The sequence below is a fragment of the Passer montanus genome, unplaced genomic scaffold (assembly GCF_014805655.1).
Source record: "Passer montanus isolate IOZ18808 unplaced genomic scaffold, ASM1480565v1 scaffold5, whole genome shotgun sequence".
Classification (NCBI taxonomy): Eukaryota; Metazoa; Chordata; class Aves; order Passeriformes; family Passeridae; genus Passer; species Passer montanus.
In genome coordinates, this window is record NW_024369929.1 from 2,811,322 (window position 1) to 2,824,919 (window position 13,598).

The following is a 13,598-nucleotide window of genomic DNA, read 5'->3' on the forward strand; positions in this document are numbered from 1 at the left end:
CCTGAACTACATTCAACTTTCCTAAATGAGATTTTATTGGAACTGATTATGATTAGATAAATGGGTGACTTCACTAATGTATAATACACTTTTCAATTATAGCGTATGTATGATAATTTACATTTCTTGTTTGATAGTATGATATTTATGTGACATATTCTGGATGAGATCTGCTGCTGTTTATATAATGGCCTTACTTTTCTTTTAAATTAAATCTGCTTTCAACTTCTTTCAATATATTTAATTTTTTAGGATAAACAAAGACATTACAAATCCACCTTAATTTACCCTTCAGTGGAATTAAATCTCTTGGTGTATAAATTCTGGTCCCCAAATTTGTTGCCTGAGGAGATAAATTCTACCATCAGATGAACATAATGTGGCTTGGAAGTTCCCCAGTTAAGTAACTGCAGAATCAAGAAGCCATTATCAAACTAACAGCTGAGGGACTGTTAGAGGAAAAATGGAACTTGATGGAGAAACAGGGTTTCTTCTTTCTTGCAATAAATCTGATTTATGCCTCCTGGGTTAACAGTTTTCTTTTCTGTAGAATGCTTTGCTAATTTTGAGGTGAGAATTAGAGCATCTTCTCTGGCAAAGAACCTTTGGCTGGGGAAATAAAAAAGTATGTAATGTACTTTTTTTTTCCCCTGCTAATAGCCTTTACAAGTTTTTATCTGGTGTGAACACCCAAAGAAATAGCATTCAGTCAGAAGAGACATTGTCTACAGATATATCAATAAATTGTATTGCTAAATAGTTTTTAAACTTTGTGTTAAAAAAAAGAAAAATGTTAAGAGTTGTGGTTCATATATGTAATGAATAAAGAATTTTGAAAACTATCATATCACCAAATTTAATTTTCAAGTGGTCAACATACTAGAGGAATACATTTTTCTAATTTAATATAATCTCTCTGAATGTTTTCTGAATGTTTGCTGATGACACAACGCTGGGAGGAGCAGCGGATCCCCCTGAGAGCTAAAGTGGTCAACATACTAGAGAAATACATTTTTCTAATTTAATGTAATCTCTCTGAATGTTTTCAGGAGTTTGCTGATGACACAACGCTGGGAGGAGCAGCGGATCCCCCTGAGAGCTGTGCAGCCTTGGGAGGGACCTGGACAGGCTGGGCAGAGTGGCTGAAATTCAAGGGCAAGCACAGGGTCCTGCAGCTGGGGAGGAACAAGCCCAGGCACCAGCACAGGCTGGGGTGACCTGCAGGGAGGCAGCTCTGCAGAGAAGGCCTCGGGCTCCTGGTGGAAAACGAGCTGTCCCTGAGCCAGCAGTGCCCTGTGGGCCAAGGAGGCAATGGGATCCTGGGTGCCTCAGGAAGAGCAGTGCCAGCAGAGCAGGGAGGTGATCCTGCCCCTTCCTCAGCCCTGGTGAGCCCACTCTGCAGTGCTGTGCCCAGTTCTGTGCCCCTCAGGACACAGAGATGTGGAGCACCTGGAGCGGATTCAGTGGAGGGCACACAGGTGATGAAGGGACTGATGCACAGTAAGTTCCACCTCAACATGGGGAAGAATTTCTTCACTGTGCCGTGACTGAGCATTGGAACAGGCTGCCCAGAGAGGGAGTGGAGTCTCTCTCACAGGAGATATTCCAGAACCCTCTGGACACAATCCTGTGCCATGTGCTCTGGGATGATCCAACTTGAACAGGGAGGTTGGACCACATAATGCACTGTGGTCCCTCCCAACATTTAATTGTTCTGTGATTCTGTGATCAACAAGATTTCTTGAAAGAAAATCACTCAGGATGTAAGAGAAGTATAAGAAAGTGCAGATAGAAGCTGATATGTCAGAAATCCATTAATGCTCCACAGTAGCCTTCCCAAAAGGAGAAACCCCAAAAACCAGATAAGCTGTGCAGTTGTAGTGAGGTGATCCCTTTGTGTTCCACTGCTCAGTAGTGGTTTCTTTTGGAAGTGATAGTTTTCCAGTCAGGCACTGTGGCCAGTTGCTTACATGGGACAATACTGATACTGATAATCTCTTTGTGTATTTTTGTGTGTGTGTGTATCTATTTACAGTGTACATGTATTTACAGGTACGTAGAGTGTCCTAAAAACTGATAGGAATTCCAGCATCTCTATGAATTTATGTTTAGTCAGTATGGAACTGTCATATGATACCAATACTTGGCTTTTAATTCCTCAAAGGGTTTTAAAAAAAACCAAACCTGATGCTTTTGCAGAAGGTTTGCAAAGAACTGAGAACTTGCAGATGTGTCCTTATGAAACTTTGAAGACTGTGACATTTTTCTTTTTTTCCCCCTCCCTTCATGGCAAAACAGAAGAAATTGGTAAAAAACCTATTTCGCATTCCAAATTTTCAATTGTTTTGACTATCCTTCTACTTTAATTATTCCTGTCTCAAGTCCACTGGACTTAGAGAAGGAACAAGGCCAGCTCTGGGGTAAGCTCAACAGGGGCATTTGAATATGAGCACTGAAATTTCTAAGGTTAAGAGTTTGTTAATAAAACATAATTGTGTGTACTTTTTGCTTCCATAAAATGTTTTATAACTTTATTCCAGTTAATATGCTTGTTGTGAGATTGCTGCCATGTGTCTGTAACTTGTAAAGATATGTGAGTTAATGAACAACTTTCACTTGGCTTTTGCCAAGTTACTGAATTATATTAATAGCTGATTGCAGCCTACTGTTTTATTAGGGCAGTATTTTCTTAGCTACTGGCAGATATGTTAATGACAGTGATGAACAACTAGCAATTTGAGATTGAATTTAGGAATTATTTTTATAGTGGAAATTATTTTTTTCCCAATTTAAAGTTTAGTAAGTATAATGGTTTTAAAATAAAAGAGGGCTGATTCAGGCCTGTTATATGGAAGAAATTCTTTATGATGAGGGTGGTGAAGAACCAAAGCACATTTACCAGAGAGGCAGTATGTGATAGATGCCCCATCCCTGGAAACATTCAAGGTCAAGTTGGATGGGGCTCTGAGCAACCTGATCTGGCAGAAGGTAACCCAGTTCACTTGGAGAGGTGTTGGGCTAGATCTATAAATGTCCTCTCCAAGCCAAACTCTTCTATGACTCTAACTCACCATAAGTAATTTGAAGGAAGATACCCATGTCAAGCTTTTTGTCAAAGAGGGAGGAGTAAGATATACTTAGGGATTTCTATTTGTTTAACTCGCACAGCTCTTTGAGGAGGGGCATCCACTTCCTTCTGTTTCTTAAAGTTCCCAGAAGTGTGAGGACAAAGCACAGCCAAAGAAGTGTCCCTGCCTTAAAACCGATGAAGCACACTGGCTATGTAGTCAGTAATCCCTGAAACGTTTCATTATGTAGGATTGGGAAGCAGGAGCTACAAAATGTTAAGCTAGAGGGAAAGCTATGCTATAAAATGCTGTTTTGGAGGCAGTCTGCATCTCAGGGTGACTATTATGTCTGCTAGTCCCTCACTTGAAGGTCAAAAGGAGGAGCCAGTGACTCCAAGCTCCTCTGGTGTGACCAGAGATGCTGCCCTCCAGAGAAGGAACAGGAGGTTAACAATCCAGATGGTGCTTGGAGAAGCCCTGTGGAAAGCTTGCAGAGAAGGCTGGATCCCATCTCTGTTCTCCTGCTGTAAGACAAATCAAATGGCAGAAATGATGTCATTTTAGACTTCAGTGAGTGAGCACATGTAGGCTGGAAACAATACAGTTTCATGCGTGGTACAATTTGTACAGTTAATAAAGGTAGCTCAGAGGAGGGAAAGCAGACCAGGTTGCTCAGAGTCCCATCCAACATGGCCTTGAACACTTCCAGGGATGGGGCATCTCTGGGCAACCTTTGCCAGGCCCTCACCACCAACACAGGGAGAATTTATTCCTAATATCTATTCTAACCCTACCCACTTTGAGGCTGAACCCATTTCCCTTTTTCCTCTCTTTCCATGTCCATGTCTAAAGTCCTTCTCTGGCAGCCCTTTTGTGACCCGAATCTGACTCCTCTCTCTAAATCACTTCTCTGCCTTTCAGTAGCAAACTACTGAAAATGCAGGTAATTTGATTAGGAAAAAAATAAACCCTTGTGTAAAAGTAGACTATACACATGAACCTGTATGAGGCAAAGCAGCTATAAACATAATTCTCCTCCTCTTTTAACAGGACACCACCTGCTATTTAAGTCACTAACCGTTCTGATTATTTTAGACGAATTTCAGTGTGCATTTTCTTGTGCCTCAGTAACAAGGAGTGTGTTTGCTCTAAAATCACCCTACTACAGCTAAATGTGAGAGCATGTGTATTTGATTCATATTGGGCTTGGAGTTTTGTTACTGAAACAGAACAGGAATACTCCCAGGAAGTAAATACTTAAATGAACAATAATGCTGATGCAAATAAGAGGAATGCTGAGTCTACAAAATGCATTATTAACAGAGTATTAGTACTCACATTGGCTGAGACGTGTAGATAGCTGTCTGTGCATGCTGTCAATAATTCTCTGGCTGTCAAAATAGTAGTGCACAAGACAACTGAGCCCAGTGCAGGCAAAATGGCATGAGCCACTTTATTTTCTTTTAAAATCATGACTCATTCATGAATCAGTGGACAGCTCTTAGATTTTAACAATCTGTTAAAGCTGTTGGCCAAATTCCTTTTCACTGGAAGATTACTGGCGACCTCTGGTCCTGTTGCCATCTGAACTGGGGAGTGTGTATATACATATATAAGGCCTTTATCATAACTTCACATTTCCTTTTAGAGATTTCAAAGTGTAGTTGCTTTACCCCACTGACTTTAATATAGTTCTTGTTCTTCTCCACAAAAATAACTTTTCTAGCCTATTTTGGACTCTATAAGAATTTCCCAAGGAACAACCAAAAATAAATTTGCTTCAAATTAAAATTTTTGAATTCAGGTATGATCATGCAAACAACAGGCAGAATTTATTTAACCTTCAGCCAGCTGCTTAACCAAGTTGAAATTATTGATAGCCCATCAACAATGATCAAGATGGAGAACCTAAATGAAGAGGTGCCTTTTATTTTTATTTTCCAGCCTTCCCTGCATTCCCCTCCCCACCCCCCGCTTCCTTTTTTTTTTTTTCTATATAAGAGAACCATTGAGCTGGTAACAAGACTTGAAATTCCATGTCAGCTCAGCCAGCGTGGTCAAGGAGCTCAGCTGTAGAAGGGAAATAAAACTGTTAAGTTATGACTGCCCTCCAATCAGTCACAGGGGTAATGATGTTTGGCTTTAGTCAGGTTATATGTCAGTAAATATACATCTCTCAGACAGCCTTTAAGACAGCCTTAAGATCATGCTTATTGTTTTATACAGATAGGGGTCGGATGCTGATATATGGTGGTCATAGGCCACTGAAATAAATTTCACAGCATTCAGCAGGTAAAGTTAATCTCAGTAGAAGAGAATGTGGCAGCACTTTTGATAGAATATTCATTCAACAGTGATGGGGCATTTTTTCTCTGTTAGGTTTTGTGCAAATCACTCAAATGCATATTTCCCCCCCCCCACCTCAATTCTAAATTTGCTGCTACCTGAAGTGCCCATTTCCATTTGGTCTTTAGACCAAAGATCAAAGATTCCAGTTTATAAACAAAGATCAAAGATTCCAGTTTATAAACAACACTGTTCATTGTATTCTGTTCACCCTGCTCACATATAAATCACTTTCAAAGGTAAGGAAATCTCAGCATTCTGCATTCTGCCAATGAAACATCAGTCTTGTTTGGGTGATAACAGGAACTTTTGTCTCAGGATCAAAGGACTGAGACAAGACCTTGCCAAGAGAGACATTCTAGACTTACAGCTCTGTGAACTAAAATTTTACTATAGACATAGACAAAAAATTTTTACCATACTCTTTCCAATAATGATATTTAAGTTTTCACTTAAGCTTACTGCTAAGGACTTCATATAATTTCCAAATATTGGATCATACCTTTCATTCCTGGAGCTTGACATTAGACATTAAATTTGCTAAGTCTCTCCATAGCATTTTTATAACATAAATGTTATAACCATCATGTTATAAAAATGAAAAGGTTCCCATTATACCAGCTTCTGCTCTTTTATTATTATTCAGCATTACCATTACACAGAATAAGAAAATGTAAAAATACAGCCTACATGCATTTCATGCAACAGCAGTGCAATTAGCTAGAATTTGATAAAGCTATGTGTAGTACTTACACCTAAAATGTGCTTTGGGTTTTAGAGTATCCATTTTTAAATTCAACAAAATTATGGCTGTAGGCCTAAGGTTAAACTGAAGCATCAAGCTGCCCTTTGATATTGGAGCCTTTAATCCAGATCTAGAATAACAAAACTGTTTTAGTTTAATTTACTAGGATTTATCAGAACAATGGCTTAATCCTAAAGTTTTATTTTGTGTTTAAATTGTCAAATATCAATTAAATTAATGGAAAATAGGTCTGGGTAAAGACAAAAGTGGAAAACCAACAGGCAATGTCTATAACTGAAGGCAGATGTTGTTGATAAATTGATTATATATCAGGCTTTCAATATTAATCTTTGTTGATGTTGTTTCACCATTTTTTTCCAAGCTGTTGCAGTCAATGAATAAGTTAAATTCAGAAACTGTAATATTCATACTATAGCTGTTTATATTTGCTAAATGCTGATCCAGGTCCTAAGAGTAAATTATTATAATGCCAGTATAAACATACAGGTTTTACCTTTTAAATCTGCCATGAGAATTTTTATGAGACTGAAATATTAAAAAGCTTTTTTCTCCTCTTGGGTGGTATTAACTAGTCTATATTCACAAATTTAAAATTTTCTTTCCGAAAATCTGATTTTATTTTAAAGAAGATGCTCTAATCTTCTGGGCTTGTACAGCCCTTTTTAGACAGGCACTGCAATCATCACTGAATGATGCTTCATAAGCTTCTTGATACAAATGTCATCAGCTGAAAAATTCCCACTATTACCAGAATCCCATAGTTCAATGAAATCCTTTACATGTGAAAACTGAGTAAGAAATGAGAGTTCATGTTGTCTGAACTATAACCAGGCATGAAATTATTCACTCTCCATGTGATCATCATATGTTAACTTTCAGTTAAGGGGAGTGCAGGGAAATGCTCAGACAGGTATTTCAAGCTATCAGCTACTGTAAGCTGTGATTAAGAGCTTTCCTCAAGAGTGACCCTAATTATCGTTCTCATGTTTTAAATAAGGTAGGCTGTGTCTGCAGACCGACTTAATTTGGGGAACATAGGCTCAGCTTTTCAAATTAACATATTCAAGTTTTGTATTTTCCTCATTTAGCATGTTAAGTTCCTTCAGAGAAAGAAAAAACATTTTAAACTATTTTTGAACCCTTCTTCCTCTCCTAGTCACATTTAAAAAACATTAAGTTCCAGGTCTCTGAATATTCTGTTATAGATTTTACTGGCCAGTTCTGACTGTTCTTCTGCTTAATATTTGATCAGTGTGTGGAAAGGCACTGAACTGAAGGGAACACATGATCAGACATGAGTTTGATACTTCCTGTCTTGCTGAGAGTTGGCTCTCTTGTAGAAATACTTGAAAGGCTATGAAATTGCTTCTGTGTTTTGCAGTAGTGTACCTTGTATTGAGTTTCAAAAGCTTTAAGTCCTTATGGGACACAGTTAACATCAATGTTATATTATTTATTTTTATTTACCTTTTTTACATGTATACTGTCACCCAGTACCATAACCAGTTCTCCTAAAAGCTCATTTTTCAGATTTCATTTTTTCCTTATTTTTCTGTAATTTTTTAAAGCACATTAAAATAATTCAGATATTCAAAGCAGGTCTTATTTAGGATGTGTCTAGCTGGAAAAAAAAAATTATGACCTACTGCATCTTTATAGTGATTTAATTAAAAGTAAATGTTTCCTTGATGTGGACAGGGATCAGTATGAATTGTTTTACACTGATAAAACAAATTCTCACAAAGGAAACATAAATACTTCAAAATCTTTAAAGGCACTTTTTAAATCGCTGTACTTTCATGTATGCCAAAAATTTTGCTGGCATTATATCAGAAAACAAGTCACAGCCTTTTGTGTAATGACCTTGGTGTGACTGGTCAGTATCAATTATTACTTCTTTTCTGTTACAGATTCTTCATTGCAGCCTTGTGATCTGTAGAGAACCGTGGAAATAAATATTTGCTTTGTTTCTCACAAATTATTTTTCAAGAAGAAACTAAAAATTTTTCCAGTTGTTTTTTCAAAGTATAGTCTTTTCCAACACAAGATACTCTCAAGAACTACTAACATAATTCTTTAACTACTAATCTAATTGTTAAAACTCCTAATGTAATTGTTTAACATTTCATAATAGGCTACCCAAGAACTACACCGATGCCCAGAAAATTGAAAGCAAATGGTCACGTAGTAAATGACTAAGTTTACATAAATGATCTGGTGGTAAAAGTTCAGATCCATGCAAAAATTATTATTGCAGCATTTTAGTTAGGCTGATAAATGAGATTTTAGCAATATTTTGTGTGGGATTCTGAATTAAGCTTTTTCTACTTATGTCTTCACTGAACAGATCTTCAACGCTTGTACATAAAGTATATTTTTCTGATTTTTCTTACCAGGGCTCAACAAACTACAGCTTATTCCCATATGGGAGATGGGGGGGAAAGAAAAACTATTTTATTACTGCACTGTATATGCAGTGTTCAGACACCCTTTAAAATGATGTGATGTTTTTTGTGTTCATGCAACTGAGGCAGACATTATGCCAAGACTGGAAGGTACTCTGGGAATAACTTTTCATAGTCTCTACTTCCACACAAGCAGCAGATAGGAATTTGTTAGCTAGTTAACACAGAAGTTAATCAACTCGCATCTGGCTAGAGCCAAGACAGACATGCCAGTGCTCTTTTGCCAAGCTGTCCATTGCAAGTGCAGTGACTGACATGGATTTATCTCTTGCCTATGGAGATCATCAGCTGCAGCATTAAAAGGAGGCATTTCCATGAGTTACTCCACAAATTCAGTGTGATTGGTTTTAATACATTCACTGCACTGAATGCTTCTGCAGTCACTGCTTAAAGAGTAAATTCTGAAGGTTGGTTGGTGATTCTCAGCAATCACTTCCTAGGCTGTCTTTGCAATGGGAGTCAACTGTACCACAAGACACAATTTCTGATTTTTGCTTTTCATGTCTAGTGGTCCATGGCAATTGGCATAGATTTGGCTTTGAAAAAACACTATTAAAACATTCCAAATGAATGGAATGAGCACTGAAAAATACAAGTAAATGCAAACTGCAGTCTTTAATCACGTGGCCATCACTGCGCACACAAACATTCTGTAGGAATTTAGTGGTTTTCTAGAACTGATCTCTATTTTTCTTGTACTTGGTTGCTGAAACATAGACGTATTTCTCTTAATTAAGACAAATTATTCTGATATTTTCCATAGGCACAATTTCTGAAGGCAATATAGCATTAATTTTTTGAGATATTTGTCTTGTCTTATAGAAGGTGTTTCATCATTCTCAGAGAAGCTCCCTGTGTAGTTCCCAATGAAGCTTACAAAAATTTAAATCCCCTACTGGAGGGGAGGTGGATTTAACTGTGAGTCAACATACTTTTAAAACCTCACTACAAAAAAAAGAATACCAAAAAAACCAAACAGAAAAACCCCACCCACAACTATTTTTAATCAACTCTGCTCCTGAGTATGATTAACAGGAAGATTTCTCTTACAGCATTACAAGGAATAATTAAGCTGTAAATGTAGTCTCTGTTTGCCAAGTGGGAAACAATATTTTTACCACAGGCTTCCCCAACCTCAACTTTATCTATCTAGATAAACATAATTAAGTAGTGGATGATGGTTTGTTAGCATTTTATTACATGTGTTTGCAAGGGCATTAAGAATCATCATAAAATGCACAACAAATGTTATAGGTATTGAGGTTTTCAGCAGTAGAAAACGTGACTTTTTAAAATCTGGACTGGAAACATGTACTCCTACAAATTAACTATTCCTCTGTGCAGAACAGCCATTGAGATGCTGCTGTCTTAGTTGATTTACATACACTAATTGCTAGTTCCTATTAAGCACTGAGTGGTCACCTGCTCAATAATATAAATAGATTAATATTTTCAGATAGCAGTTATTCACAAGTAGTATGAAACATTTAATTTGCTTTAGATTTTAGCAATGAAATTGGATTTTCCTTTTGTTTAGGATCCTGTTTGCTTCTTTACTATTCAAACAAAATAACCTAGTGAAGCTGTTAAAATTTGCAATATTTTGTATTTGTATATTATGTAAATGTATGTCTATGTATATGGTTATATAATGGTGAAAGTTTCAAATAGGGATGGAAATTTTTTTTTTGTGCACTTTGGCTAAATAACATGATCTAAATGTCTGTACCTGGCTGAACCTTGAAAGTGAATTGAATTTCCTACAGACGAACCTACAGGAACAATTCATATTTACAGCTCCATAAGCTCAAAGGAAAATCTGACATGGGAGATTTTGTAAAAACACTTCAAGTCCAGGACACACAACCCTTGGAGAGCTGAGTGCAACTTTTGGTTCATGATGAAAAAACATGCAGGAATTCCATATGCTGCTTTAGTGATAGTGTGGAGGGACTGTTTTGGGAAAAAGCAAGTTCCTCAGTTTTGGAGATTCAGTTCTGTACCTGACTTCTGAAGATCCTTCTTTTTGGGGGTTGTTTGTTCTGTTGTAACAACACTTGCCACTTAAAAATATCCTGATTTTTCAAAACTAAAATACCACAACCATCATAATGCCTTTCTTTTATGGAATTCTTGATTCTCTACACAGGTAGTTTAATTGTCTAGAAAATGAAAAAAACTAGCAAGAGAAATAGGTTTTTTTTACCTCTGTTTAATTCTTTGTGTTTTGAGAAGTATGTTCAGAGACAAGAGGACCTTGGTGCTCTTGCTGAAGGTATGAGCATATAGCACAGGATGGAAAGTAGCATTAATAGCCTGCCATAAGGTGGCAAATACAGACCTTGGAAAATGCTTTTAAAGTCAGTCATTACTTCTGTTACGCCATTGAAGAGGCACGGAACTGCCACTACTGGAATTTCAAGTGAAACCTCAATTTACTCCTGGAAGTTACTGATTTCCAGTCTCATGTGCAGCCTAAATTCCTGAATTCTGCTTGTGTTGTGTTTCTACTGACCCTACTGAGGACACACTGGAATCCAAGAGGCCATAATTAAGGGGTAAGGATAAAGCACCCCACAGAAACTCTCTTAGGACATTATTGCTGAGTATTTCTGCATGATTTTGATGATATTGTCCTGCATAAAGCAAAATAGTTGATAACTCGATCTCATGGACATAATTAGTTCTTTTTACTCTGTGTGTGTGTCTAACAGTTACTTGTTCTTTATCGTGATACTTCTAATGTTAATTACTAGTAATTTTTAGCTTGAACAGCACTTTATGCCAAAAAGGTGTGTAAAAGTGCGTTGATGTTGTCCTTTTGAAATGCTTATGTGACAGTGTAAAGGCTATTAATCATTCCTGTGAGCCAAAATATAATTTGCTACTGTCAGAAGGCAAGTTAACAGTATTACAACTTTGTTGAAATTTGAATGCATGCCACGTTCAATTTTTTTTTAATAAGAACTGTAAATAACAGGCCATTTTGAAGTATAATAAATGATCCTTTCCAAAGCCTAATGATAGCTTACTTCAGTTACAGCCATTCTTTTATAGCAATAGACAGCTTTAAAAAAATCATTGCCACATGCACATAATTTTAAGGAGCTGGCATAAAGTTTTGGAGTTCATTTAATTTACACAGGTATGGCAAATATTAGGAGTATCCTACACAGAAAGCTGCCTTATCTTCTGGGTTTTGCACATAGCATTTTCTTCCCAGCTATTTCATAGTCTAGAGATTCCTTTCTGCTTAGGGTATTGCTTATCCTTATTGATCAAACTCATCAATCAGAGGCTAAAGATTTAGTGTGTCCCTGATTTGGTATGTTTAAAAAAATAAGATTAAAAAAATTAAGGAAATATCTATTAAAAACTTTCCTTTGAATTTGCAGTCTCTGAAGAATATATTTTCCAGATATTAACTGGAATCCTAAAGAGTAATATTCTTTTTTAAATTAAGTAAAGCACCAATTCCAACTTAATCACTCAGATTTAGAAGCTGCAAATTAAAAAAAAAAGTAAGATTTATTATATCACTCAGAGGTCAGAATAATGCAGCATATTATTAGCATTAACCACAGGATTATAGTATTCTTTACCTACATAATAGCAGATAGCTGTTTTCAATTGAACTAGCTTCAAATGTTCTGGAAAAAAATAGGGTAGAAAATCCAAGTCTCCTTCAAAGAAATCCATGTATTTTTCTGGCTCTGGTGGGGCTGTGATTTTGTTGTTTGAAAACAAAAAGATAAAAAATACTACAAGTATTAATGTATCATGAAAAGAAATGGTAGCCATAAACTTCAGTTTGAAACCACAAATATCTGGTGTGGATGAAGCATACAAATGGTTTTTTACTGTAATGTTTTGACTGCTTGTTGGTCCTGCTCTTACTACAGATAACAATGCCCCATCACCACAATATGTGAGCACATTGCATGGAGACTGTAGCCATGGAGAACTCTCCAACTGGAGTTGTGTCTGAGGGAAAAAAAGAATGAAAATTATTTGTTTTGAGTGGGTATTTTTTTTTCTTCAACTTCAAATTTTGCAGAAATTTATTCTTGAAGAGAAAGATGTGACCTTCTTGCTTCCCACCTTTGTTCTACAGGTCAGTCATCGGCTGGCACAGCCTTTATTGTCCTTTTTGCACCACTTTATTTTTTTACAAAGTGTAAATTTCATGGTAGTTGAAAATATGAAAAGCTGTTTCTGGAATAAACAGCAACACAAACCACCCAATTCTGCACAGCATAATGGGATTTTAATGTATTCTTCTTGTTGGCATAGTGTATTTCTGTGATAATTTTATGTGACAGCATAATTAAACTGGAAAACAATTCCCATTTCCTATGTATTTTATCTATTTATCATAATTTATTTCTTTACTTTCTTGCTCTGCTATAAATATTATTGTAAGGAGAGTTAAATAAGTTAAACCAATGCAATTACTTTTACAGATTGAAATTAACTTCATATATCAATTTATACTGGTTTGTATACTGCACCTACTATTTGCCCTGTACAAATAAATGCATTTGTTGCAGTATATTTATAGTGTCACTATGGTTTCCATGTTTGCACTCCTTTTGACTAATGTTCTATATGTTAAAACTTGACATTTTAACAGTATTTTCAAACAATTTCATTCATTATCAAATAACCATTTATTACATTGTGGCAATTTCAAACCATTTACTGGACCCTCTAGACATTGCTAAACAATGATTTATCAAGGAGCATGCAAATTTTACTGCTTATCACAGCAAATACAAAAAAGTAACATTAAATACTGACTTGACAACAGCACTGACTAAATTATTTTCCTTTTTTAATCTTGATGAGTCACAGTTAGTAATAGCAGTTTGTAAATGCACTGGAAATTGAGGCAAATATTCTAGATTGCTCCATTATATGAGGTTTTTTCTGGTTTGCTCAACTCTTTTGCAT